The following is a 26866-nucleotide window of genomic DNA, read 5'->3' as shown; positions in this document are numbered from 1 at the left end:
GAAAAGTGAACAGTTTGACTAACGGAGGATGCTCTCGGGCGTCAGCTGGGAGATGAGAGGCCGTCAGGGTGGGCTGCAGTCGAATGCCAAACCAGGAGAGGGGCAGCTGCCGAGGGGATCACCACGGAAGAGATGGACATAGCCCGCGGGAGGGAAACAAGCTGCGGGTGACAATTTACAACATGATTTCGGCTGAAGATGTCCAACAAGAGAAGTCACTTTAAGAGACAAGGTCTAGGCCCTAGTATATTCACAGGGAAAAGAACATTAGGAAATCAATATAAACTACAGATCCAGAGTATCTTTTTTGGAAGTAAAGGATACTAACAGCAACAACTAGAGCAGAATGCCTTCTAAAGACCCAAGGCTGGATTTCCAGCCGGTTCCTCTGCAGGGAAGGCTCTCCCCAGAGAGTGCACACTGGCTCCCACTGCTAGCAAGCCTCCGCTCCTCACAGGCCTCCCCACTCCATCCCACCTAAAGGAGCCCACCTCAGTCTCGCTAGCCTTTCATCCTGCATTATTTTGTCTTCAAAGTACTTATTCCTACCTGATGTTATTTATATCATTTTATTTGTCTCCCCCACCAGAATGTGAGCTCCATAAGGGCAAGAACGTTTAGACTTTTTTCATTACTATACTGCCAACATCTGAGCATACAGTAGGTACTCAATAAATATTGGAGGAATGACTGAAAAGACTCAGCGATGGCCTCAATCAGTGTTTCTCAACCATAACTTATCCAGGAAACCCTAGGCTCAACACATATATATATAGATACATAACCCCCCCAACACACACACACATTGCTGTAAACGCTCTAATTAATCTAGCCTTTTCAATTGAAGAGTCAAGACAGTAGTTTCTGTAATCAATTGTGAGGTGCGTCCCAAATGTGTCCCCAATAACAGTTAAAGTACATGAGATTGTCAATTATTGACTGATAAATTAGATCAGATTCAAGGTTATCCCTATAACAGATCTGCCACTCATTTGCATCTCAGTAAGCTTTCTTGGGTGGGGAAGAAAGAAGCAGAATTACAGCTTGCCGTGCATGGATTTCTGGAAGGATTAACCCAAATGCCACATGTACTTTGTTCTAAAATCTGACAATGTCGGGGAGAAAAGAGGGTTTGTCTTGGCCACAGAATGACTCCCTCTAGCTGAGGGTCTGCTTTCTTTCTCATCCCATCATTACCGCCAATGCTTTTCAAAGCCCTATCCCACCCCTGCCCACATCCCTGAGTTAGGTATCAAGACTATGGAAACACGCACAGTTCAATAACAAAGAGGGAGCTGTACTGCCCTAGAAGGCCCAGGGTTCTTTCCAGCCTCTAGATCTCTGTAGTCCAATATGGTGGCTACTGGTCACATGCAGCTATTTAATTAAAACGAAATAAAATTAAAAATTTAGTTCCTCCGTTACACCAGCCACCTTTCAAGTGCTCAATAGTTACATGTGACTAACGGCTACCACATCAAATAATGCAGAAATAGAACATTCTGTCATCAGAGAAAGTTCTTTTGGTGAGCACTGCTCTGAATTCCAGAAAATGAGTATGTCACATGTCACAACAAGGCCAGAAGAACTGCAATGGAGGAGACTGAGGTACCAAAGCAAGTCCCTGCCCTTGCCATCCTAATCAGACAGGAGCATTCAGCTCACGTACAAAAGATGAACAAAAAAACCAAACAAACTGCGGGCGAGGAAAAAGGGCAACAGGATAAAAGAACAAGGCTACTGTTCACCTTCTGACGTACTTCATCCAGCCCAAGCATTAGCTTTTGCGTGATAGGGGCAAGCTGCGGGCAGCAAAGCTCTTACAAGCAGACGCGGACGGCCACACAGGAGAGGGAATGCAGAGGAGGAAAACAGCATCGGCAAGTACCTGGATCTCGTGGCTCTGAGAGGAAGCACCTTAAGACAATTTTATTCTTTTACATTTCCTTTAAAAGGGGTCAGCTATTTGTCTACAAACTTCTGCTTCACAAGCAAAAACAAAACATCTTGGAGAAGAGCTGACATTTAATCTGCAAACAGTTCCTATTTTGAGGTTTAATAAATAAAAGATTAATTGCACAGTGGCTATCCAGTAGTTATGCAGTATGTATGTTTTTGAAATACATAATGGCTAGCAGGATAAAGTCTAATAACTCTTTGTAGAAGTAACATTTCCAAGGTAAGACTTAAATACACGCAGAAGAAAATCTCTCCATAACAAAGCCAGTCAAACTGGCACAGCAAGCTTCTCCACACCGCGTTCCAGGTCAACTGAAACGACCATCCATCCCATTCTTTCTCAGTACGCCCCTTCATGAGTTCATGAAAAGGTGCACGGAAACCTGTTAGTCTGGCCATAAGAAAAACATGGTAAAGGGAAAGAAAGTAACAGGGAGAGAGGGGCTAACTTCTTTAGGAGAAGCACAGAAAATCTGAATAAAGTATGAGAGAGAAAGAGAGTAGGGGGAAAGCTTACCTCTTAAAAGAACCTCAGAAAAACAAGGACACTCTAGTGAATGCTGACTACGCGTCGAATTCTACAGGGAGTAATTCATAGATATTATCTCAATACTCACAATCACCTAATATGGTAAACACCACTACCAACCCCATTTTACACGTGAAAACTAAGACACAGAGACATTAAGCAACATAGTAGAAGCCACACAGCTAGGAAATAGCAGAAGCCAGCTATGAACCCAGACAGCCGGCTTCCAGAACACAGGTTTGTAACTCCTGGGTCATACTCCTTACCTTACTGCTCTGCTTCTCCCACTGTTCTTCATGTACCTTATGTTCCAGGCAAAGTGGCAGAGTCTCATTAGCCGAATACAGAGTTCCCCAAAGTGTGTAAGACGTTATCACTGGTGTCTAGCAGGTGGTGCCTGAGTACTTCCCAGGTCACTACTGGTTTTCATTTTAGTAGCTATGTACTATAACGTCTATTAGAAACACACATACAATTAATAGTTAAATAAGGCACAAAGTTCCCTTTTCAAAGCAAATGTACTAGAAAAAAAGTTAATCTACTTAAAAAGATATCAAGTAATCAAAAGTAAAAATGATATGGGGAATATGGCAAAAAAAAATCAAGAAGATGGTGTAGGAATCAAATTTTTTAGATTGGGAAGTTTAGGAATCTAGAGTTTTAAGATCTTAAATTTTTTTCTTACATTCGCTCAAACTGTCCTCTCCATCTGGAATGTTCTTCCCGCCCTCTTCCCCACCCTCCCTGTTTGCCTGTCAAAAGCACAGACATCTTTCTTGGGCAGGTCACACCCCTTCCACTAGTCTTCAGCGTGTGCTCCCCAGGAATGGCTCCTCCGTAAGACCCTGGGAGGCCTCTGCCTTCGCGGCGTGGTTAGGACCTTCTGCTCCGTACCGCGTGGATCTGTGTCCTGCCTGAGCTCTCAATGTACTGGAGCATTGTGAGGCAGGCCTTGTCTTCTCTAGGCCCCCACACAGTCGAGCACACAGCTTTGCACACAGTATCCCCTCAAGACCATGCTGGGGCTTCCCTGAGCATTCTCAGGAGACAAGATTAGGTATTCCCCACTTCTAGCAACAAAAAGGAGAAGGTATAAAACAGTTATGTCCTCAAAATTTCTTAAAACAAAGGACTCCAGCAGGAATGTCATCAGCCAGATCTCTGAGGAACCGGCAGGTCCTTCTTCACGAATGCTCGTCAAGTCTCACGGCGAGCCTGCAGGCCTACACTGGGACTGAGCTTTCGTAAGTCCTCCAGAATGCGCCCAGCCTTCACGAGCACTTTACAAACGAAATACGGTCATTAACCTTGGGACCATGCAAAACCACATGTACAACCAGACAAAATTAATATTTACAAGATCAAACAGGACAGTAAAGACGATTAAACCAAGAAGGATTTAGATGTGGGTCAACTCATACTCCAAACCACAAAAGAAATCTGCTATTAAGATGCCTTACGCTCACTCACAGCACTGATAAGCTGCTTCCAAGACAGCACATTAGGAAGGGTAAAGCATTTGCACCAGTATCAGTGCAGAGAGGACTCCCAATTATCTATCCGTTCACTGGAGTCAAGAGAGCAGCCAGGACCATCAAATCCGCAGAGAATGCAAAAATCTCACCACAGTCAAACCTTCACCCACCACAGCGCAATTGCAACACTTAATAATACTAAGAAAGGTAGCTATTTACTGAGCCCTTATTGGGTGCCAGACCTGGTTCTGAGTGCTTTCGGATGTGAGTAGCTGCTCACTACTATTTCCAGTGCCACAGCTGCTGCAGTTGGGCCCGTTGTGCAGATGAGGAAGCACAAGCAGGTATTGGCCCCCAGGACACTCAGGAAGGAAATGGGAGAGGCAGAGCTTGAACTTGGCATCAGACTGGCACTCAGAACCTCAGTGCTTAATCATGTCATACTACTATGTACTGAACTCGACAATTTTACCCTCAAATATAACTGACATAACATTTGCTCCCATTTCCACCACAGTAACTATGGCATATTGTTTATTTCATGCCTTCATTACGGTGACTTCATTAAGTAGGACAAATACTGGCAGTTCTTACAGCTCATTATTGTCCAATAATATACACTGCTCCTGTGAGGAATACAAAGATTAATTATCTTTCGACATCTGAATGGATTCCTAGTTGGTGCCATCATGACAGGGAAAGGAGGAGCAAACCTCAGACTCATAAAGTGGATGCCCTGGTAAACTACCAGACAGAAACCAACCTCCCACTGCAGGAACAACATGAGAACTGCTAGTGAAATATCCCCAACTTCCAAGCAGGTATAAGCCATTTCAGAAAAGCAACTTTCTGACTTCAGAGTAAAACAGAGGAAAGTATAGACAGGGGAACTGAGGACCTTGCAGAGGAAGCCTGTGGATCAGCTCAGCATAAGCCCTTTCTCTGAGAACTGCCCACCCCATCTCCATGGACACAGTCACTGGACCAGAACAGATGGCTGGCTCCAGGTTCCACCCCGGAAAGTGGCACTGAAAGGTTCCCCACCCGGCCCCTACCGTTCCTCTAAGCTGAGGTGATGCAGACTCAGAAGCCACGAAGCCCTCGTGCTCTGCCAAGTGCACCCATCCGCACACAGGAAAGCCTCACGGAGACACAGGAAGAAGCAGGGGCAAGCGCTGGCTGGTCCTAGAGTGCCAAGCCTGGCAGAGGAGTCGCTCTGGTTCCTGACATCTTCCTGGTTCTTGGTGCCAGTCCCTTCGGAAGGCCTGGCTCTATTTCCTGCCCATTGGTTCCATAAAACACCCAACATATGCCCCCATTTTGGTTACATAATCAGCTGAATCTTTTCCTTGCAACCAACAGAGCCCAGACAAAGGTGAAAGTGCACAGGAGCCTGCATCACCCGAGGCAGTCCTCGGCCAGCTCCATCAAGCAGGATCATTTAGGGGTACAGCTTGTTTGGGTCTCCTCAACCTCTAAGGGGAGAGAGAGGGTGGGGTGGTGGAAAGAGCCCAGGACTCGGCCATCTCACAGCTGTTTGGTTTCAGGCAAGGCACTTGCCTTCCATGAGCCTTGGGGTCCTCATCAGCAAACCAGCAGGGACAACCACGTTTAAGTGGCCTGATTTGCAAGTCACTGGGAGGAACAAATAAGATTATGGATGGGAGTCAGGGCTGTGGCCTGCTGTGAGCAACCATTTCTATGGGGGAAGCACACATGGACACAGCACCAGAGAATGTATGAAAGTGCCTGGTGTGCCTCCAAGAGGGAACGCAGAGGTAGGCTGCATGTGATACTGGCCCTGATATCAGTTCCCCTACATTAAACCCAGCATGCATGGGGTCAAAACCACAGCACTCTTTCCCTGCTCACTCCCTGGCTCCCTTGCTCTCGGCTCCAGAATCCACTACCCACCAGTGGAGACACACGGCCAAGGACAGCCACCTGGGTTCCTTATCACCTCCTCCTCCTCCCTGCAAGCAGCCTCCCTAGGCTGAACGCAAGCTGGTAGGAAAGCTCTGAGCAGCAAGGCCGCTGACTCCTCCCATCTCTCTACAAGCAGCCACATTCCTCACAAAACTTTAAAACCCCCAGCCTCCCCTCTTTCAGGGAGACGAAACGAAATGAGACAAATTTGAAGGCTCACTCTTGTCTCTCAGCTAATATTACCCAAAATAAAAACCCTTTCCTTGCCATAAGCCTGGCATTCTAGCTTTTATTTGGCCCCTCTTGTATGGTGGGTAGGGAACCTACGTTTATAGGCGCTAACACATGGACCATGGGTCACCCTCAGTATGGCGTTTAAATGTTCTCCTCCATCGGTAGCTAGTTTGCTTCTGCCTGATAATCAGGAATAACTTAGGTGGGACCTGAGTAAACTTCATGTACTCTAGGATAAATATAAGCGCATATTGAAGCCAATGAGAGGTCAGAATTTCAATTTCCAGATACTAAATTAACTAGCAACTAGAATATTCTGCCTATACCTGGAATTTTCCGGCAGCTGGTCCTAAGCATTACTCATCCAAGTGAAAAGACTCCCTGAGTCTAGTACCAGTAGGCCCCTTAAAGGCAGAAAACCGAATTTACCTCTCTTCGAGACACTCAAATCAGCAAAGTCCCCCCTCCACTTTCTCAGCCCCTTCCTTGATGACAATGATGGAGATGTCATGACCGTGGCTCCCAGTGAGTGCAACAAACACAGTGGAATATTCTGTGCACAACAGAAAATATATCAAAAGTGGCAAACCTATTTTTTTTTAACATTAAGAATTATATGAGACTTGGCCACCAATTTTAAAAGTAAAATCTTTATATTAGGCTGAGTGAAAGTATATTGAATGTGACCATTTGAAAGTTTTACATAAAAAGCATGATATATGGGGCCGTCCCGGTGGCATAGTGGTTAAGTCACATCCTCCACTTTGGCGGCCCAGGGTTGGTGGGTTCAGATCCCAGGCACAGACCTACATACCACTCACTCATCAAGCCATGCTTCTCACACACAAAATAGAGGAAGACTGGCAACAGATGTCAGCTCAGGGCCAATCTTCCTCACCAAAAAAAAAAAAAAAAAGTGTGCTATAACATGTATAACATAGCGAATTTGGTTCCCTCTTCCTACTGCACAAAGAGGCAAGCTACATTACTTTTTTTAGCAATTGGAAGGTCATACAAAGGACACTGTATGTCAAAAATGTCTGGGCCCTCCAAATCCACATCTCTACAACTTTGGTGAAAAGGTATCAAAAGTCAAGGGTTTTATAACCAGCCCCATTATCAACATATCATATTTCGCTTATTCCAAAACCTTCTGAAATCTCGATGCATGTACGATCGTGGTGTCTGGAAATTATTTCTGGCAGTGCTTTGTCTTTCTCAGCGGTACATAAAATAATGCTGCATCTCACAATTAATGGCATCTTATAGCCAATAAAGCAGAAGGGATTTTGTGCCACTCCTCACTATTCACACCTCCTTCCCATCCCTGAAAAGAATAATAAATCCGCGCTAGCCTCATTCTGAAAATCCCACTTTATTTGAAAGAGTGAAGCAGCAGCAGTGGGCTATATATCCTCACTCCGTTAGAGAAAAATGAAATTTAACTCACATGCAAAGATAAAAGAGAACAGTTCTCCACAAGTGAGACATGACCTATGGGATCAGAATCCAAACAAGTGCTTTTCCTTTCTTTAAAGCTTCGAACTCGAGCTACAGTATGCACTTCAGATACACAGTCTGGTATCTCAGGGAGGGCAGGAGGAAAAAGAATCAACCTCAGAATGACTTCAGTGAAGAGCTGTAGGCCAGCACGGGGCTTGGTTAAAGGGAGACAAGCTTCAAGTTTAAACGGTAATTTGTGCATCATTATCCTCTCAGGTTGATACAAGATAGTTAGATTAAATAAATTAATCAAAGTACAAATTGTGCCAGCAAGCTCCCGTGCCTAGCTAGGTTCTCCTAAGGCTGACCTGCCAACATCTCCAAGGCTGCATTTCACAGCGCCCAAATCGGAGCTGGCAGGTGATGGGGGCAGAAGAAATGCATGCAGTCACGCGCCCAAGCCAGGCTGGCAATCTGAGGGGCGGGCGGAGGGAGGGCTCTGCTGAGCCGTGACAATGGATACCGTAAACACAAGATCCATTACAGCCTGAACACCCACAGCCATTTACACATCACGGTTGGAAATAAATCCTCAGCAAAGCAAAGGCCGAGGGGAAGCAGCCATTAATATGCCTTGCCCAAAACACAGTGCAAGATCTCTGTCTGCCGAGACGTGTGACTGGGACACGCCTTTGCTCACCCAGCCTCCTCACCTGGAACTGCTATTAGGAAGTCAGGTTAGTATCAATGTATCAGCATCAATCCTCACTAATGTATCTCATTAGCACACTCCTAAGAGCTAACATTTATTGAGCCCTAGGCTAAGTTCTTTTCTAGCATCAGCTCACTGAATTTTCACAAAAACCCAAGAAGGTAAGAACTATTATTATTCCCATTCAACGATGTGGAAACTGAGACTCAAGAGAGACCAAGGGACCTGCCCGAGGTCACACAGTAAATAAAGCACAGAGTCTGGATTCAATCTAGACACCTACACTGCTAGGAGGGAAGGGAAGCTCAAGGTAGGAAAAATAACACGGAATTAACAAAAATACAGTTTCCATTTCTCTTAAAAGAGTAATTGATTGGCACAAGCATGAGCCATGCGTAGAGACTGGTGGTAGAATTAGTAAGCAAGGCCCTGCTGCAAGGCGAAGGAGCAGTGACACAGCCTCGTGGAAATGCAAACACACGGCCAGCAGCAGACAGACATGGCCGGGAGAGGCTGGGTCAAAAGAACAAATGATAAGAGTTGATAGAAAAGTTGTAAACCACCACCCTGATCGTTTTGGCTGCCAGTTCCATCTACACCCATGAGATATGGACACGTCATAAAGCAAACCCTATGCAGGCCAATTCGTAAACATCTTTCTTCCTGTGGGGAGAACGAGCACATGGGGATAGTGTATGTTCCTGCCTTCCAAATGGAACTGTTGTACAATCCTATTCAATGGTCACGTTTCTCTGGAACCTTCATTAGAGTATCACCCTTTCTGAGCTTCTGCAGGAAGCCCTTTTTATTCTCCACCAACCACATTACATTGCTCAGCTTCAAAATTCAATTTTCGAACCAATTTTTTCAAAACATTTTCCTTTTTTCTTTCAGAGGAAGGTGTCCACAAGTCTTACCTTTGTCTCCTGTCACCCCACAAGTAGCTCCAAGTAATACAGTCACCCTTCATCAACGGAAGGACTAATACAAGACTCCTTCTGCATTGATGAGCCCTTCTGCAACACTAAAGGATAATTTAGGAAAGGAAATAAAAGGCAGGAGAAGGACAACAGGAAATGAGTGAAGCTGTGAGGGATGGAGGCTGAACCTCAATTTTGGAAATAAGTTCTCAAATCAGAAAGTAAGTCAGAGCTAAAAACACAGCAGGTGCCTTATTGGCAGCACACTTCTGCAGGCCCTGCCCCTAGAGGCTCTAGGGCTGGCTTCAGGGGTCTGCTCAGTCCAGGGCAGTTAGAGTTGGAGGTGATGCTGTGGTACAAAAATAATAATACTCCTAGATCTTCTGATATTTTTGTAAGATTTTGCTCTTTTTTTTTTTTTTTTTTTGGTGAGGAAGATTGGCTCTAAGCTAACATCTGTTGCCAATCTTCCTCTTTTTACCTGAGGAAGACTGCTGCTGAGCTAACATTTGTACCAATCTTCCTCTATTTTGTACGTGGGACACCACCACAGCCTGGCTTGATGAGCAGTATGCAGGTCTGTACCCAGGATCTGAACCTGCAAACCCCAGGCTGCCGAAGCAGAGCACGTGACTTAACCACTATGCTACCGGGCCAGCCCCAAGATTTTGCTTTTTATACTTACGCTGGTAGTAGATTGCAAAGGAAGGTTGATTTGGCTTCCAATTTAAACTCTATTGTTTTAGCTTGAATATTCGGTAATAAATTTTTTATAGAGTATAACATGCTAAATCACTACAAAATTTGTTGTAGTGTAAGAAGGGTGCAAATATTTTACTAATAACATGCTTTGTATACAAATTCAAGAGAAAAAGAAAACAGCATTTCTTCCTCTATGGCAGTGCTTCTTAAACTTGTTGGGGCCCCAGACTCCTGAAAGAATCTTGATGAAAGCTAAGGATTATTCTCCTGGAAAAAGGTACCTACGTACATTCATGGACCCAACTGAAGCCTGACACAGACCCCAAATTAAGAACTCCTGCCTTTTGTGAAGGTACTTTCTTACGACACATATTTTACTAAACAAAGACAGGCAAGGCCCAGTGAGGGCAGGAGGGAGTAGGAGACTGACGGGCACAGAATGTAATCTAATAGTCCCACCTCTCCCCCAACCAAACGCTTACACTGCTTCTATGACGTTTCTGCTATGACGTGCTGGCAGAAGCCATGGGAACGGAGGAGTATAGCTGTGATAAACAAGATCAGAGGTCATTTCTATAGTCCTGAAAGTCTGTGGAGCGGAGTTATGCTTTAGCAACTCAAATTTAAAAACAACAACAAAAAAACCCCTGAAAATATAACATAATACAGGTAAATTAGGGGATTACAATTCACATAAGAGATTCTCCTCTGCCAGCCTATTTATAATTTAAAATAAAAGATTGATAATGACTTTTGTGATTTATATAAACACCCAGGAACATAGATTTCATAGAAAGCCAGTAAACCTTTGGAAGTTTCTATCTGAAGATTTTACCTAAAAGAAGAGCCATTTTCTACCAATGCTCTCCTAGAAGGACAGCACTGAGTGTTCCAGAAAGCAGTTGCCCAGCATCTGCTGTTGCTGAGACAACAAAGGCGGACCAGGGAGCAGACGATCCGTGAATGTGCTTAGCCACTTACAACCTGGTGGCCTGAGGCAGGTCACTTAACTTCTAGAAATCTGAGCTCCCTCTTCAGTAAAATAAGGCAAAGACTCAGGGTTCTGAGAGAATTGCTGAGGGCGATGACGACAGTTAACCAGTTAACCATATCTGCCTTCTTCCGGAGAACCTCGCATCACCAGCTCTGGGTCTGCACGACCCCCCCGAGGGAGAGATTCCTGTCAAGCTCGCTTTACAGAGCAGGAAACAGGAGGAAGCTAACCAAGGTCTTGCGTGGTGAAAGGAAGCAGCAGGACTCCAACCCAGGTGACCTGGCCCCAGAGCTCGCGCTTTGAACGCCACACTCCCCAGCCTCCGGGGTCTGACGAGATGACGGATGCGTCCACGCTTTAGAAACTGTGCAGTGCTAAAGTAAATATAAGGTGCTTCTCTAATGTTCACTGCATCCTCTCTCTGCTCTTTTCATCTCTGCCTCAAAATAATCAAGATAATTTGCCTTCTGTTTGTATCCCCAACCTAGTTGAAAAAAACAAATTTAATACGCATTACCCTTCAGCAAGTCAAGTCGTGAGTGGAATGCACAAACCAAATGAAGACGTCTCAGCAGCTGTGTGCTCAGGGAATACAGTGCTTAAGAGTCATGTCCACCCCACCTAAAAAATCCTACCTATGCCCCACCTCCTCCCTCAAAACACATGGAATTAAAATTATAATACAGGCGTCAAAGGCAATTAAGCTACTTATGTAACTCCAAGTGTTTTATTGGTTTGTTTTCTTTGGACGGGCCTTGCTAGACACTGGAAATACAGTGGCGATCAGGCAGACATGGGCCCTGTCCCCAGGATGGGCAAGCAGTACTTACAGCCCAACAGGAGTCATGCCATGATGTGCGCAATGAGGGGGATGCAGAAGCACAAGAGGGAGTACCTCACCCTGACTTGGGGAGTCAGAAAAGATCCGCCCAAGCATGTGACTATAAACAAATAAGGAAAAATAAAATGAGAAAGTATTAGCCAGACAAAAAGAGGGGTGGGGCCCGTTTAACCAGCGTGAGGGCAGGAGAGCAAGCAGGGTGAGTATGGAGCTTCAAGGCGGCTAGGCGCCAGGGCACTACGGCAGTCAGACTCAGACCGTTACAAGCTACATGATGGAGTTGGTCTTAATCCTGAGCGCCGGAAGGAATCATCAACAAATTTTAAACAGGACACTTACGTGATCAAACTTGCATTTTTAAAGGTCACTCTGGGACTGCGTGGGGAAAGACAGGAGGTGGGAAGACAGGGAGGCCATTAGGAGACTGTTGCAAATGTCCTGGCTATGACAGAAGATGGCCTGAAGTAGGGTGAGAGTACTCGTTCATCCATTTAGCAGCAAACACTTAGCAAGCATACAAGTGCCAGGCTCTGTGCTAAGCGCTAGAAACCATGGTCGTGACCACAGTGCTGGACGTGTGTGGGCTCGGCAGAGCCGACGTGTGCAGCGGGTGAAATCCAGAAGGCAGGGGTGCCACCTGGTTTGACTTTACTAGTTTTCCTTAATCCACCCAGAGTCCAGTATTTCCAGCTGTAGGGGAGCAAAATTTGCCACTTTGACATACGGATTACTTTGAATTAAAGCTACTTAAGAAATAGCCAGTGTAAGAAGGACACTCCAACTCTCCTTTGTCCCCTGAAAGCAGGAAATAACTCTCCCATGGGAAAGGTACTCTCCCTGCCCCAGGAGGTAGAGAGACCCCCTTCCTGCCAGAGAGAGGGCATTCAGAGCCGAGCGGCTGTGTAAGCAAACTCTATCAGGTTCTTCACCAATTACCACTGAAGCCTAAATTTTCTTGTCTTGTCAATTCCTCACAAATTTATTGTGTCTTTGTCTAAAAAATATAAAAGCTGCCTGCTTTGGTCATTTCTTTAGGTCCCGTATCTACGAGACCTCTGTACAGACTAATTAAATTTGCTTTTTTTCCTCCTGTTAATCTGTCCTGTGTCAATCTAATAACTAGACCAGCCAGAAGAACTAGGAGGATAGGGAGAGATTTTCCCTTCCGTAACACAGCTCTCCACTGCACACCGACTTTCAACTCATCACCTCCTTCACGAGGCTGGCCTGTTATCTGAGGAGCTGGGGTAGAAGAACGGAGTTCCAGTCACTGGGAACTGCCCTCCAGACCACACCAAAGTGCTGATATTGTCAATGTTCCCTTAGGATCAAAAGCAAACTGGAGGCTTACAAGAGGCCTTGCCCATTTTGTGACTCATCAGAATAAAGCAACTCCCCCGGAGACAGCCTCTGCTAACCAAAAGCTTTGAAAACCTTCCTCGAAAGCAATACATGCCCATCACTATGTGACTGAGAAGGACAACGTTTCATTATTTGGAAGAAGTCTCAACAGGAAAAGCAACATTCCCTACAAGACATCTTGCTAGGAAATTACCACATTCTGGCTTTATAAGCCTAGGTCCCCAAGTACAGCATTTTGGCCGAGGATTCCAATGAACTGCCAGCAGGATAATGTGGTTACACTGTCTGAGCTACTGTGAAAATGCATTAAAATCTCAACGTTAGAGCTCATCCAAGCAATTAAAATTAACACGGACTGCTCTGTTTTAGAATAGGAAAAACAAGGGCTGGGAAGAGTGTTGGCCTCCACAACCCTCTGCTGTTGCCTTTAACATTTTAAAGGCACTGAGAGCTAGCATTTTTGCTATCCAAACCAACTAGTTAGCCAGCGATGTCTCCACTGGCTCGAGTTAAGTGTTTGGGGGCGAAGGGCATGGCAGATGGGAACTTGCAGTGATGAAAGGAAAACCAAGCGCCTGCTATATGCCAGCCCTGTGCTAAGTGCATTCAACACCTGGACAAATAAGTATCTTCAAACTCTTTTTGCACGTGAAGAGGGTGAAATTTGGAGAACTACAGCAAACAGAAACTATCACAGTGATCTCAAAAGGAAAATACACTTCACCTGATCACTAAACAAAACTCTTCAAGAGTCGCTTAATCATTTTCTGCTCATTAAGAAGCAGAGATAAGAATCCACTCTATCTTGAAACTCGGGAGATTCTAATTCTCATCACAAACAGCACAGACGATGCAGGATTTTGAATCAATGCATCCAACGCTGGGAAACATACTGAATTATAAAGTGTGATTTTAAATGGTGAGATAGATAAATGATCAGACGGACTGCTGGGTGGGCAGGCAATCAGGGAGAACACAGTGCATGCAGTGGGCCCCAGCCTGGCCCTGGGTGAGGCACTGAAGTCAGCGCACAAGGCCAACCTCACCCATGGGCACAATCACCCTTCAGGGCCCCAGGGAGCTAAACGAAATTCAAACAGACCCAGTCACAAACACAGGGAGTAACTAATGTGCAGCATCCTCTGCTACAGAGTCACTAGTCCATATCACGAAGAACACATGGAGAGTTCTCTTATGACAGACACAGACCAACTGGGTCAGGTTTGAGGTCAAAGGTGGCAAGGGAGTCAGTACCCTGAAGTTGATCAAATGATTGCTTTTTCCCTCTGGACACAAATGTAAGATATGTATTTACGGTTCTCTTGAAATCAATGAGAACCCCTTAAAACAAGCACAGTCTTAGGCTGGAGCAGGATAAGGGCAAACTGGTGGCATGCCAAGGGCAAACAGACCGAAAAAGTGTATATTACTAGCAATAAATTTGCATTTGCATTAAGCATATGACAGAATTAAAATGCACCAAGCTATAAAAACAGGATGATATTTAAGATACCAGGACTGCAAGACAAAATTTCCTTTATGTTTAGACACTGTTCTAGATAAGTTACATATGTTCTAGACAAGTCACTCACGTACCCAGCACTCCGTGAGTTATGCTCCTTTCTGACAGTAAAGACTGGTAAACTGAGGCATATAAAGGGCACTGATTAAGGGGGAAAAGACCAGCAGCAGAGCCAGGAATTATCAAAACCAGGTGCTTCGGGCACTTACTTCCTCTGATCAAGTTAGAAAACTGGATATAGGCTAAGTTCCGGGAAGATGGGAATCTGTCAGTTTCTTCACTGTGTCTAGAGCAGACCTGGAACATAGGACATGCTCAATAATACATATTGAAAGGATGGATGAGATGTGTCCTAGCCAACAGCACACCACTCAAAAGCAGAGTTTGGAAATGAATAAGATTGAACATTTTATAACAAATGCAACCATTTTCTCACATGTGAATGCACGCACACCCTCAAAATCTGCAGACTCTCACCCTCAAAAATCTACCACGTAGAGGGTCATCAGGAGAGAGCCGAACTCAAATGCTTAGTGGTGGCAACTACCGACAAGTGATCAATAATCAGAGAAGCCTACCGACCGACAATAACAATGGTACAATGTAATTCTCCTAAAACACGTGGGGAAAAGACAGAACTGGTGGCATCTCGTGAACCCAACAGAGGACTAAGTACAGCTCCTGTTAAAAAGGAAAAAAGTAGGGGGCTGGCCCGGTAGTGCAGCAGTTAAGTTTGCACGTTCCACTTTGGCGGCCCAGGGTTCGCCGGTGCGGATCCTGGGTGCAGACATGTCACCACTTGTCAAGCCATGCTGTGGTAGGCATCCCACATATAAAGGAGAGGAGGATGGGCACGGATGTTAGCTCAGGGCCAGTCTTCCTCAGCAAAAAGAGGAAGATTGGTAGCAGATGTTAGCTCAAAGCTAATCTTCCTCAAAAAAAAGGAAAAAAGTAGGGAGTGATGCCTATCTTTCCACAGCCATCCTTGGTGTCCCCACGAATGCCAGGAAGGACAGTAAGGGGCTCCAAGGCAGTCCCTTTCTTTTCATGACATGCCCAGAAAAGATGCCATTTAGTTGCTAAGATTCCAACTTACCATATCCAGAGCTTAAGGCAGATGAGGGTGCCTGCCTCTCAGAAACTGAGGGGTCTGGGGCTGCTTTGCTCACGGAAGTCAAGGCAGTTCCCCTGAGCCATGTCCACGCCTGGGCTGGGCCCCACACAGCCTTGCTCTGCGCACAGACTGCAGCTGTCAGTGGATCACACCTGTCCCCGGTGGTTCCCTTTGATACGTCATGTGGACTGACCATTGTTCCTGCTTCACTGACAGGGGCTCAGCAGCCACAAAACCACAGGTAAAAGGCAGTATTTTGATGGACCTCAACAGCAGAAGAAACCTCTCTGCTTTCCTGGACACCCAGTTGAGATTCCCTTTTCAAGCTGCTAAATACTGCACGTCGCAGTCAGAGGGCTAGCAGTGTGGCCTTGGACAAGTCACTCTCTCTATAAAATGAGGGGTGATGACCTACCTGATCACTGAGGTCCCCTTGAGATCTAACTCTTAGTCAAAGGAGGTAGAGTTCCTAGAGTGTGTTTGAGAATATAGCAGGGGGAGGGGCTGGAGTGGGGCTCAATTACTAAGTGCCTACTACGGTACTAGATGTTAGGTATTCAAAGATGACGCCATAATCCCAACCCTGAGAAAATGGGACGGATCTGGAGGGCAAGCAGCTGCAGCACAGGGCAATCGGTGCAGCCGAGAGGCTGTGGGGCAAAAACAGATGAGATCAGCTCTGCCTGGTCGTTCTGGAAGCCTCTCTGAGGCAACACCTTATTGGGCTGGAGGAGGAAGTGGGAGAGAATGCACTCAAGAAGGTACAAGGCGCTCCAGGCAGAGGGGCTGGCGAGCAGCAGGCACAGTCAGCTGCTCCGGGTTCCCTATGTAGGAGCCGAGGTGCACCTCGCACAGCAGCCACGAACGAAGCGGGGGCTTCAGCAAGAGCCTGCAATTCACAGGGCTGACGTAAGTCTGACAGGGCACCACAGGGGGAAGACAGACGTCACTGACTTGCCAGAGCCCGCCCTGGAGAGATGAGTAAACTGTCCCGAGCCAAGGCCCTGGCCCAGGGACCGACCCCACAACCAGCTCCACCAAGCCCGAGAGGCTGCAGAGAGCTGGCGCCTCCCCAAACAAACAGGTGACTGCAGCAAAAAGCAAAAGAGCGCGAACAACAGGGCTGCGGACGGCAAGCTCCGAAGCCACAGGACAGAGCGGTGAGCAGGGGCCAGACAGATGGCAGCATCCCCCGTCACAAAGGGCAGGACTCCTGAGCCCAGCCCAGCGGATCCTGGAGATTAGGGTACGGCGGCCAGAGAGTTCCGGATAGAGCTTCTTGGCACTCACTTCCATACCTCCTCCCTTCCAGTTCTCCCGTACGTGACAACAACAACAATCTGAAAAAAGTCAAGGTGAAATAAACAGAAGCAGATTCTGAAGAGGAAAAACACAAACAAATACTCTAAAAAGGAAGAAGGAAGAGATTTAGAGGCTTCAATTTAACCCCATTCAAATACTCTTTTATGACACACTCAGAAATACCTAGTACCAGCACTAACTACCACAGACGGGCCCCAACTTACAACAGTTTGACTTATGATTTTCTGACTTTACGATGGTGCGAAAGCTGCGCGCATTCAGTAGAAATCGCACTTGGAATTCTGAACGGAGCTTGTCCCCGGCCCGCGCAATGCGGTCCGACCCCCTCGTGATGCTGGGCAGCGGCGGAGGCAGCGCCAGGTCGGCCTGGAGATCCTGAGGGTGAACGGCCGACACACGCCCCCACACGCTGCACCCACACAGCCTTCTGCTCGTCACTTTCAGTACAGCATTCAGTACGTTACAAGAGACGGTCACCACTGTGGCACAAACAGGCTTTGTGTAGGTGATTTTGCCCAGCTGTGGGCTCATGTGAGCGTTCTGAGCACGTTTAAGGGAGGCGAGGCTAAGCAAGGATGTTCGGGAGGTGAGGTGGATTAAACGCATTTTCAATTTAGGATGTTTTCCACTTAGTATGGGTTTATCAGGACGTGACCCCCTCGTAAGTCGAGGAAGACCTATATTTGTAAAATGGCACTATGTATCCTACCCCAAAACAGAAACTTTATATACATTTTCTAATTAGACACTCAGACCAACCCTATGAGACTGGTATCTTGCCCATTTTATAGTCCAGCAGACTGAGGCTCAAAGCTGTTAGCTAACTTGCCCAAAACCTAAGTCCTAATATAGGACAAGGCTTAATCTCATGTGGGTAACAAAGAGGCAGAGTGGGATAAAAGCAGTAACAGGTGTAAACAGCGCACCTAACTTGGGCCCATCTCAGGACTTCCCAGAGGAGGTGACAACTAAGTGAGACCTGAATGATTAAAAGTAACAGATAACTTGCCAGGGTCTATGCTGAACACTCAAGTGCAGTGTTCATGTAATCCTCACAACTACCCTAAGAAGCAGGACTGTTCATGCCATTTTTCAGATGAGGAAACTGAGGCTAGGGGACCCGCCTGCTTCTGGACTCAGGTCCCTGAGTACCATGACAGAATGCCTCCAAACCCCAGTGAGGGAGCTGGACTTAATTTTAAGGAAGATGGAGGAAACCACTGAGGAGCAATCAATCAGATGTCTACTTTATAAAGATCTCTGGAAAGCTGCAAAGTGGAAAATAGATTAGAAGCGGTAGGGACAGGCAGGAAACCAGTGGGCAGCCTGTAGCATCGCCCCAAGCAATGATGGGGACCTGCACTCAGGCAGCAGCAGTTGAGAGAGACAGGAAAGACTAGGAGGTTTTGAAGAGGTGGAATCAACAGACCTTGGTCAGTAGGTGTGAGGGTCTGGGCACCAGGCCGGATAAGCCACCCGCCGCGAGGAGTAGGTAGTGGGAGAAGGATTTTAGTTCTGGACTCCTTCAGGCTGAGAGGCCTGTGAGTCTCCAAGTGCAGCTGCCTGGATCTGGATCTCAGGAGAGAGACTAGGCTGGCGATGGAGTCGGGTGTCAGTGTGTGGCTGGCGTGAAGCTGCAGAAGAGATGAGAGGGCCAGAGAGGCAGAGACGGGAGAGGAGCACTAACAACCTAGCGGCCCTTCCAGATCACACCCTCCGGGAAGAAGAGGATAAGAAAACTGGCAGGCTAACAACAGATTCTTTCTGCACTTGTAATGACATGCTTCCTCCCACCATCAGCTTACCATGAAGACAAACGACATGGGACAATTTCCTTTCTACTCAACATTCCTGGAAGAGAAGACAAAGTGTCCTTTTCAGGTTTTGGTTACAATCTACAGAAGGCTTTGGACAAACAACACATACCTAACCAGCCCAGAACAGGCCAATGTAAGTTGGCCAAAGAAGGAATCAAGATGAGTCCCCCATGGACAGCGAGTCCGGGGAGGCAGGCGTGACGCACATCCAGCAGCCTCCGCAGCCTCCCCAGGGCAAGCCCAGGGCAGCTTCTAAAGAGAGTTCCTGCTCTCTTAGAGAAAAAGAAGGAGGGAGTCACAAACCTGATTCCAGGCCACAATAAAGTGACAATTTTCAGAAACCACAACTAATAAACAGAACATAAAGATGTGGAATTAGGCCAAAGCCTTGGAATAGAAACCATTTAGAATTACAGGGGCATCACTTGATTCTCATTAACATTTACACTTCGTATGTTACAAAGGCTACTGCTGTCTAGAGAACCTGTGAAAGGCAATTTTCGACTAAAGTCCTCTCAGGCTGCTGCTCTATTCTGATGTATTTGGAGATGCTCCGTCACGTACACAACAGCATACACAACAGTTGTACTTAAGAAACGTCACTGGACAAGAACTACTCTTCTCCATTCCCCAGGTTATGCTTTCATTTCTGTAACCAGGAAATGCATAAATAAGTCCCCTGAACCTTCCAAGTCAGAGCTGGAAGGGCCCTGAGAGGCCATCCAGTCCACCCCTTCATCCTATCAATGAGGAAGCTAGAACCCAGAGGAGGAAAGCCACTGGCATAGGGTCACATAGCTGGTCCCCCAGCTAGACAGTGGACAGCCAAGACTGAATACTGGTCTCTTCAAACCTCTGTCCAGTGTTCTCAGGACGACACGCTGCCTTCCTAAAGCTTTACCAGTGCCACGAGAAGGAGCGAGAACAGCTAACACCACTGCAGGCTCAGTCGCACCGGGCCCTGCGCTAGGTACCTCGGCTGTGTTCAACCCATTAATCCTCACAAGAGGCCCGTATGGGAGAAGCTGTTATTATCCACTTCTCACCGAGGAGGAGGCTGAGACAGACAGATGTCACTTGCCCCAATCATACAGCTGATAGAGGGGGCGGGGGAGTCAAAGCCACGACAGTGAACTCCACGGCTCTGCTAGTAACAAGCACCTAAGTTACAGAGTGGATATAGCCCAAATGTTTACTTTTACACTGGCTGTTGTGTGCAAACATTTCCTAAAGAAACAACGCTAGAAATCCCAGACTAGTCCACAATATCTTCCCACCAGGCAAGGGGGCTCCAGACGGATCTGAATTCCGAGCTCTGGGAAGAAGGCCTTATTGAGTGCCAAAGTGAGAAGATTCCTCCTCAGTTTGGACAAATGGTCTGCCCTGGGCAAAATATAGCCCTTCTCACCTCCTTCTCTGCAGTCCCTTCACCCTGCCTTTACTGTTCCTCAATTCCCACATCCCGTCCAAGCCTGGCCCAACCCCAGGGCTCAGGACCAAACCCCCAATCCCTCACCCCCACCTCCAGGTTTTATGAGGAAAGATCCCCTGCCCACTAATTCATACTAAAGTGTAAACTGTTGATGTTACGCTCAGGCTTCCACAGCGGGGAAAGGTGCTGATAATCTAAGGGAATTTCTTTTCGTTTTTAACGTTGGTACCTGAGCTAACATCTGTTGCCAATCTTCCTTTTTTTTTTGCCCCTTCTTCTCCTCCCTGAAGCCCCCAGTATATAGTTGCGTGTTCTAGTTGTAGGTCCTTCTGGCTCTATGTGGGACACCGCCTCAGCACGGCCTGACGGGTGGTGCAAGGTCCATGCCCAGGATCCAAACTGGCAAAACCCCAGGCCACTGAAGTGGAGTGCACGAACTTAACCACTCGGCCATCGAGCTGGCCCCTGGAATTTCTAATTTGCAGAACTTCAGGAGAAAATATTAAAGTCAAGTGTAGGAGGACTTGTGATAGAGTGAAAAATCACTGGAAGATACGACAGTGCTGCCTGGGGGTCTGTCCTCATCACTGTTGGTTAAGTAATAATACCAGCCCCTAGAGAGTATTCATTCTGTGCCAGGTAAGTGCTTCACTTATGTTACTCACTTAGTCTCATAATGTCTTTCTGAGGTAGGTATAATTATCACCCCTAATTTAGAGAATAGAAAACGGAGAGGCACGGAGAGGTTAGCCTCACAGCCATTAGGTAACAGAGCTGGATGTGAACCAAAGTGGTCCAGCTCCGGAGCCTACGCTCGTAACCACTGAGGAATCCTGCCACTCCATAAATAAATACACACACGCACTATTACCAGGCTTGGAAATGACGACTATCATTTATATAACACAATACATGTGAGTTATCCTAAGGCATTTTACATGTATCATTTCACTTAATCTTCACTACAACACTATGATACAAATACTAGAACTATCCCCATTTTATAGACGAAAATGCTTTAAAAGAGTCTTTCACTTGTTCAAAGCACTTGTTCAAAGTTAAGTGCAGAGCTGAATCAGACCTCAAGCAGCCTAACTTGATAACTTACATTTAAGAGTTGACATTTCTGGCTATACTTTCCTTTACGTCTGAATCCAACAGTATTTAGAAATGCAGGAGATTGGTTTTGTTTCATTGTTTTTTCCGTTGCTGTGGTTTTTTTGTTTTGTTTTTTTTGAGGAAGATTAGCCCTGAGCTAACATCTGCTGCCAACCCTCCTCTTTTTGCTGAGGAAGACTGGCCCTGAGCTCACATCCGTGCCCATCTTCCTCTACTTTATACGTGGGATGCCTACCACAGCATGGCTTGCTAAGTGGTGCCATGTCCGCACTGGGATCCCAACCGGCGAACCCCAGGCCGCCGAAGCAGAACGTGCGAACTTAACCGCTGCACCACCGGGCCAGCCCCTCGTTGTTTTTTCTGTTTGGTTGTGTTATTCTTTGTTCTTTTCAAAACAGCTCCCATGGTATCAGGGTTTGGGAGTGCAGAGGGAGGAGAAGGGTGTAGGGTTCAAGGCTAACCAGGGCAGTCTCTACGACAGTCAAGCCCACCGCTATCAAGTTCAAGTGATCGGGTGCTATGAGGGTCAGCTTTAGGTGAAAGAACACCTCTAAGAATGGTACCTGGCACCTTTGCTAACAACAACAGGGCCTGATCCCATGTCGGGATGATTGAGCTTTGGGGGCATTGAAGCGATTTTCTTTGTTCATTATGTTCTAAAGGAATCTGTATTCCCTGAACACATATCAGAGAGAAGGAGTTAGTAGGCCTGGTGGTGAGGAAAACACCAGGAACAAAAATTAGCGACTGATAATTCACCAAGTAGGATAATCCCAAAAAGGCTGGTAGAGTTGACTCTTCTTCTCAGACAGTTTTCACATCACTGCCAAAGCGACAGCTGCCACAGAACACCTGACACCAGGTGCGGCAGCTCAAATTAGCCTGACTCTGTCAACTCCAGAAGACTTCTACGAAGTTCCCTCCCTTCCTCAGCACTGGCTGTCAACCTGGCTCTCTTAGAAAGGGCACACCTGGTGACAAACGATGTAGATAAAACTGCTAACCTCAGCCCTCAAAGAGCTTATCATCAGTTCAACAACTGACCTCACCTTGTCCTTCCAAATTACCCTTCTGGAATCCAGCCCTGGCCTCCATCACAGGATCTCAGAATTTTCTCTCATCTACAAGTAGCACAACTAGATTTTTCAGTAACGGCCAAAAATGGAAATGCCCTTATCGCACTTCATCAAAAATACAAGTATGCGACCACAAAAGGAGTTGTAAATTAAAAATTCAACAGAAAAAGCTTTTATCTATTCTTTCATTCATTCCATGAATTTTAATTGAATGCTTACTATATACCGGGCACCTTTCTAGGTGCTGGGCACTCCCAGCAGGGAACAAGACAGACATAGTACCTCTCCTCAGGGGCTTAAAAGGGACAGGGTCCCTAAAGGAAAGGGCTCAGTGTTGTAATTTAAAACAATCCCACCCCTGTTAGCTCCACACGCAGAAACATAAAGAGCACGCTCAAGGATGGATCTGAGAGAGAGGGCTGGTACAGTAACTTGAAGCCATTGAGTGACTAGATTCTGACAACAACAGTTTGGGAGGGTAGAAAGGAGGCAACGTCTTCAGACACCCCGACTGAATATTCTTGAAATAGAAAGCTGCTCTTTCTCTAATAAAAATGAAAAATTAAGCAGTAAAAACAAATAAAAGCAGCAGCTTCCTCTGGGCCCATTTCCCACCCCCAGGAAAAAGTGGCATGGCTGGGCTCTTTGCTACTTCAGACATCACCAGAGAAAGGCTGAAGTCTTAGTCTGCTTTTCAGACAAATACATAAGTAGCCTTACACCACAAACAGATGAAAAGGTCAAAGCCGAAAACAAAAGCCTGGTGACAGGACACTGGAAACCTTCAGAAAGGGACCTTCAGAATAGGTTCAGTCTAACTCTCCGCAGATCTGAACATCACAGGCGATATGAAGTCCACATTGACTATTTCACAGTGAGGACAGAGCTGATGCCAATTATTTTTTGCCCTCGTCAAGAGAGCTTGTCATCTCCCTACAGAACAATTATCCATAGGTGCACAATAGTTAAAAGCTAAATTCTTTCCCCAATTCAGCATGGAAAAAGTGCTGCTCACAGCAATTTGACATCATTTCATTAGATTAGATTAATTTTTAAATGTGTTATCCTAACAATTATGCCAACCACCATATAATTAATATTCTAACTGACTTTACAAAAATTACAAAATCCCCTAAAGAAAATAATTAGTCATTAAGCATGAACGAGACTTTTCTATGGCCAGTAGCACATAAAACAGAAAGTTCATCACGTAATGGGTGGTATCAAAGCCTTTCCCACACTTCCTTCAATTCTTAGCCAACAGTGCATAAAGCTGACATTGGCAAGTTACGCCAAGCTTCACTTGAAATAGTAATGTACTTACTGGTTTAAACTCTTTGAGGGTAAAATGATGAATGATGAAAGCTTTAGCAATTAAAAAGCTCTTTTAATTTGTAGGAGAGGCAAGATAAACACATCTAATTGTTCGCTGCCTCCATCTCCCCAGCTGGAAACTGGAATACAGCTTATTTCTTGGGGCTACTTCTTGAGTTGATTAAAGCACATGAGGCGCCCTTACCCTTGTTTTCCTCTTTTCTTTCAGGGATTTATGTATTCTTATAATCTACCTTAAATCCTGTCTAGAGTCAGGCAAGACATAAACAAGTCGTAGTCGAATAGGGCATTCTCTACCATAACAGAAATAGAAAACCCGTTTTCCCCGCAGCCCTCCTCTGAATAATTGGCCGAGGCCGCCTAGCCCCAGAACAGAGCTGGGAGCCTGTACATGGCCTCAGCAGGAAAAAAGGCAGCAGCTGATTAGTGGTGTCGGCCCCGGACAACAGCAACAGTTTGAGGATGCATGTACCATGTATTTGCCACCTCCATCCTTCAATAAACCATTAAAAATTAGTACAATGCATACAGATTCATGAATAAAACAGAACATATGAATTGTGTTTAGGACGTAGGTTAAGGGGGGAGGGGATGTTTTCCATAGTCAAATACCTTAAGCCAAACTAGATTAAACCATCAAGCTTTAGAGGAAAGAACACTGAACTAAGTCAGGAAATGCAAACTGCAGCCTAGCTGTGGAGCTGTGAGCAGGCTGGTTCACGGGGCCTCGGTTTGCTCAGCTATAAAATAAGGGGTTGAACTAAAGATCTCGTAATCATTCTCTTCACTTCTATTGATCAATGGTACAAGCAGCCTGAAATCCCCTCTCTGCTGGGGCACTAGGGAGCTGGAGAAAGGGCAGCTCCTTTACAGGAGAGTTACTTTACAGGACACAACTAAAACCCCCGTATCTCTCACACTGCTTATACGGGATTTACGATCTGTGATAAAGTTTGACATCAATTTTTAATCTGTAGCATCTCCAGGACAAGAAGGTCTATATACGGTAATATTTCTCTCCCTTAATACAACCTCTTTTCCACCTTGGGGCAAGGGTGGGGGTCAGGGGCAGGGACTTCTATTTTAATACTCCAACTGTTAAGTTCAGCAAGCAATTAAACTACCTTCACGCAAAAGTTAAGTATCATCACTTCAATTTAAAACCAGTCACTTCCACTGGAGTCCGAGTCACTCATGGCTTTGAGACGAGCCTAAACATTCCCACCACTGAAAAGTCTCCACCACTCTAGCCTATTCCAAGAACAACTTTATCCACATGATACATCAACACAACTTCCATGTCCAAACATCAAAAAGCAAGACTTTCCCCTGGGAGTCCAACCAGAATTGAGTCATACCGTGCACCTACTGATCAGATCCCACCCAATCACCATGGAAACTCACATTAAAATGATCAAGAGCACCCCTGAGGAAACAAGGAAGCTCAAACAGGACAGCCTGAGAGGGCAGTGTTGTCTGTGCAGGGCTGGGACAGTCTCAGATGTGGCTGTGGCAACTGCAACAGACATCTATGATCTTTCTGTCTGCCCTGCAGCCTCTCCTTTTGGGAACTGTCTCTCTCAAATTCCAAGGAGCCCCAATTCCTGTGCTTTAGGTGATCTCTGCTGGCCAAAGACTCCCACCCCTGGGACTCAATGAATTGTGTTGGGGGTCACCCACCAAGCAGGCCAGAATCCTTTTTCAGGGTCTGATGTGGACACCAGGAGATCACCTGGTATAAAGACCACAAAACCTACAACTGTCAGGCTGTCTTTTCCACCACGTGGGGAGCATCAGGCTAACACTGGAGAGCAGGCCTAGAGAGGGCAAGAGAGTGAGAGATCCCTGCACTACCTGGGCACTCTGATCCTAAGACTGAACAGCATTTCTGTCAACAGCAGCCCAGAGTTTGGGGGACAAGCCTTACAGGCCAAACATATGCATCCAAGGTTCAAGTTCTTTCTTTAGTACTCCATGACGAATCACTGTCCCCTGAACCTCAGACTCAGCTTCCAGGGTCCACTTCAAACCAAAGAACGCCAAATACTGCCCTAGAGAAATTCAAAGAAAAACTTCCACACACCAGAAAAGCTGTCAGGGCTCATCTGTCATCCCAGACCCGAAGAGGGAAAGGACCACGAAAAAGAGGAACAAGACAATGGATAACTGGAGGGGGCTGAACAGTCCACAACCAATAACCGTAAGAACAACTGCCTCCAGGAAGGGAGCGCAGTCTAATGAGAAAAGCTCCCCAAGTCATTCCAGACATTCCAGCTGTCTATCCGCAGGAGAGAAAAGATACACAACAACCCACAGCACCCAAACAAAAGGAACCTGTCAGTACACAAACTTTTTCCGGGCTTATGAGCCTAATTGTTCCTGTTATTTTTAGACTACAGTTTGCTGTTCCTTTCACAGCCGTCCTAGGGTCTATGCCACGGGCCTGCATGCTGAACGAAACCATAAATGGCAAATTCTACAGAGCATGTTTAGAACAATGTCCCTCAGACGGGATCTAAAGTAATGAGAGAGTAATTAGAACGCGATCTAAGAAACAGGACTCTAGAGATGTTCTTCCCAGTGACGATGGGGAAAAACAGCAGAAGCAACAGAACCGTGTGGGTGGCTGACCCACACATTTGGACCGCCAGTCCTTAACCTCCTGGGGGCCGTGGAACTCCTCTGAGAATCTGATGTAAGCTAAGAAGTCTTCCCCCCAAAAAAACGCACATAACACAACATTTTGCATATAATTTCAAAAGGTTCACAAAAGCTGCTTCCTACAGCCGGACTCCAGTTTAAATACACCTGACTTAGCATTTTTTTAATTTAATTATCTCAGCATCACGATCAAGCCTCAAAGACTTCAAAAGACTACAAATAGCTCACAGAGAAATCCTAAAGTTTCCAACTCTGTAATCCCATGCTGAATCAAGAACAAAAAACAAATAAAAACCTCACCTTCTACGCTTATAAATAGAGGAAAACTTTGCCTTTCCTGTATTGGCGCCACTTCTGACACGTCTCCCTT

General features: G+C 46.1%; 1 protein-coding gene across 1 annotated transcript in view; it reads right to left on the bottom strand.

The window, feature by feature from the left end:
- The window catches only part of MED27 (mediator complex subunit 27), a 200567-nt gene that overhangs the window by 171308 nt on the left and 2393 nt on the right, over window positions 1-26866 (bottom strand). The gene's annotated exons all lie outside the window — the stretch shown is intronic.

This window comes from Equus asinus, chromosome 10 (assembly GCF_041296235.1).
Source record: "Equus asinus isolate D_3611 breed Donkey chromosome 10, EquAss-T2T_v2, whole genome shotgun sequence".
Lineage (NCBI taxonomy): Eukaryota > Metazoa > Chordata > Mammalia > Perissodactyla > Equidae > Equus > Equus asinus.
This window is presented reverse-complemented; position numbering and strand designations above follow the sequence as displayed.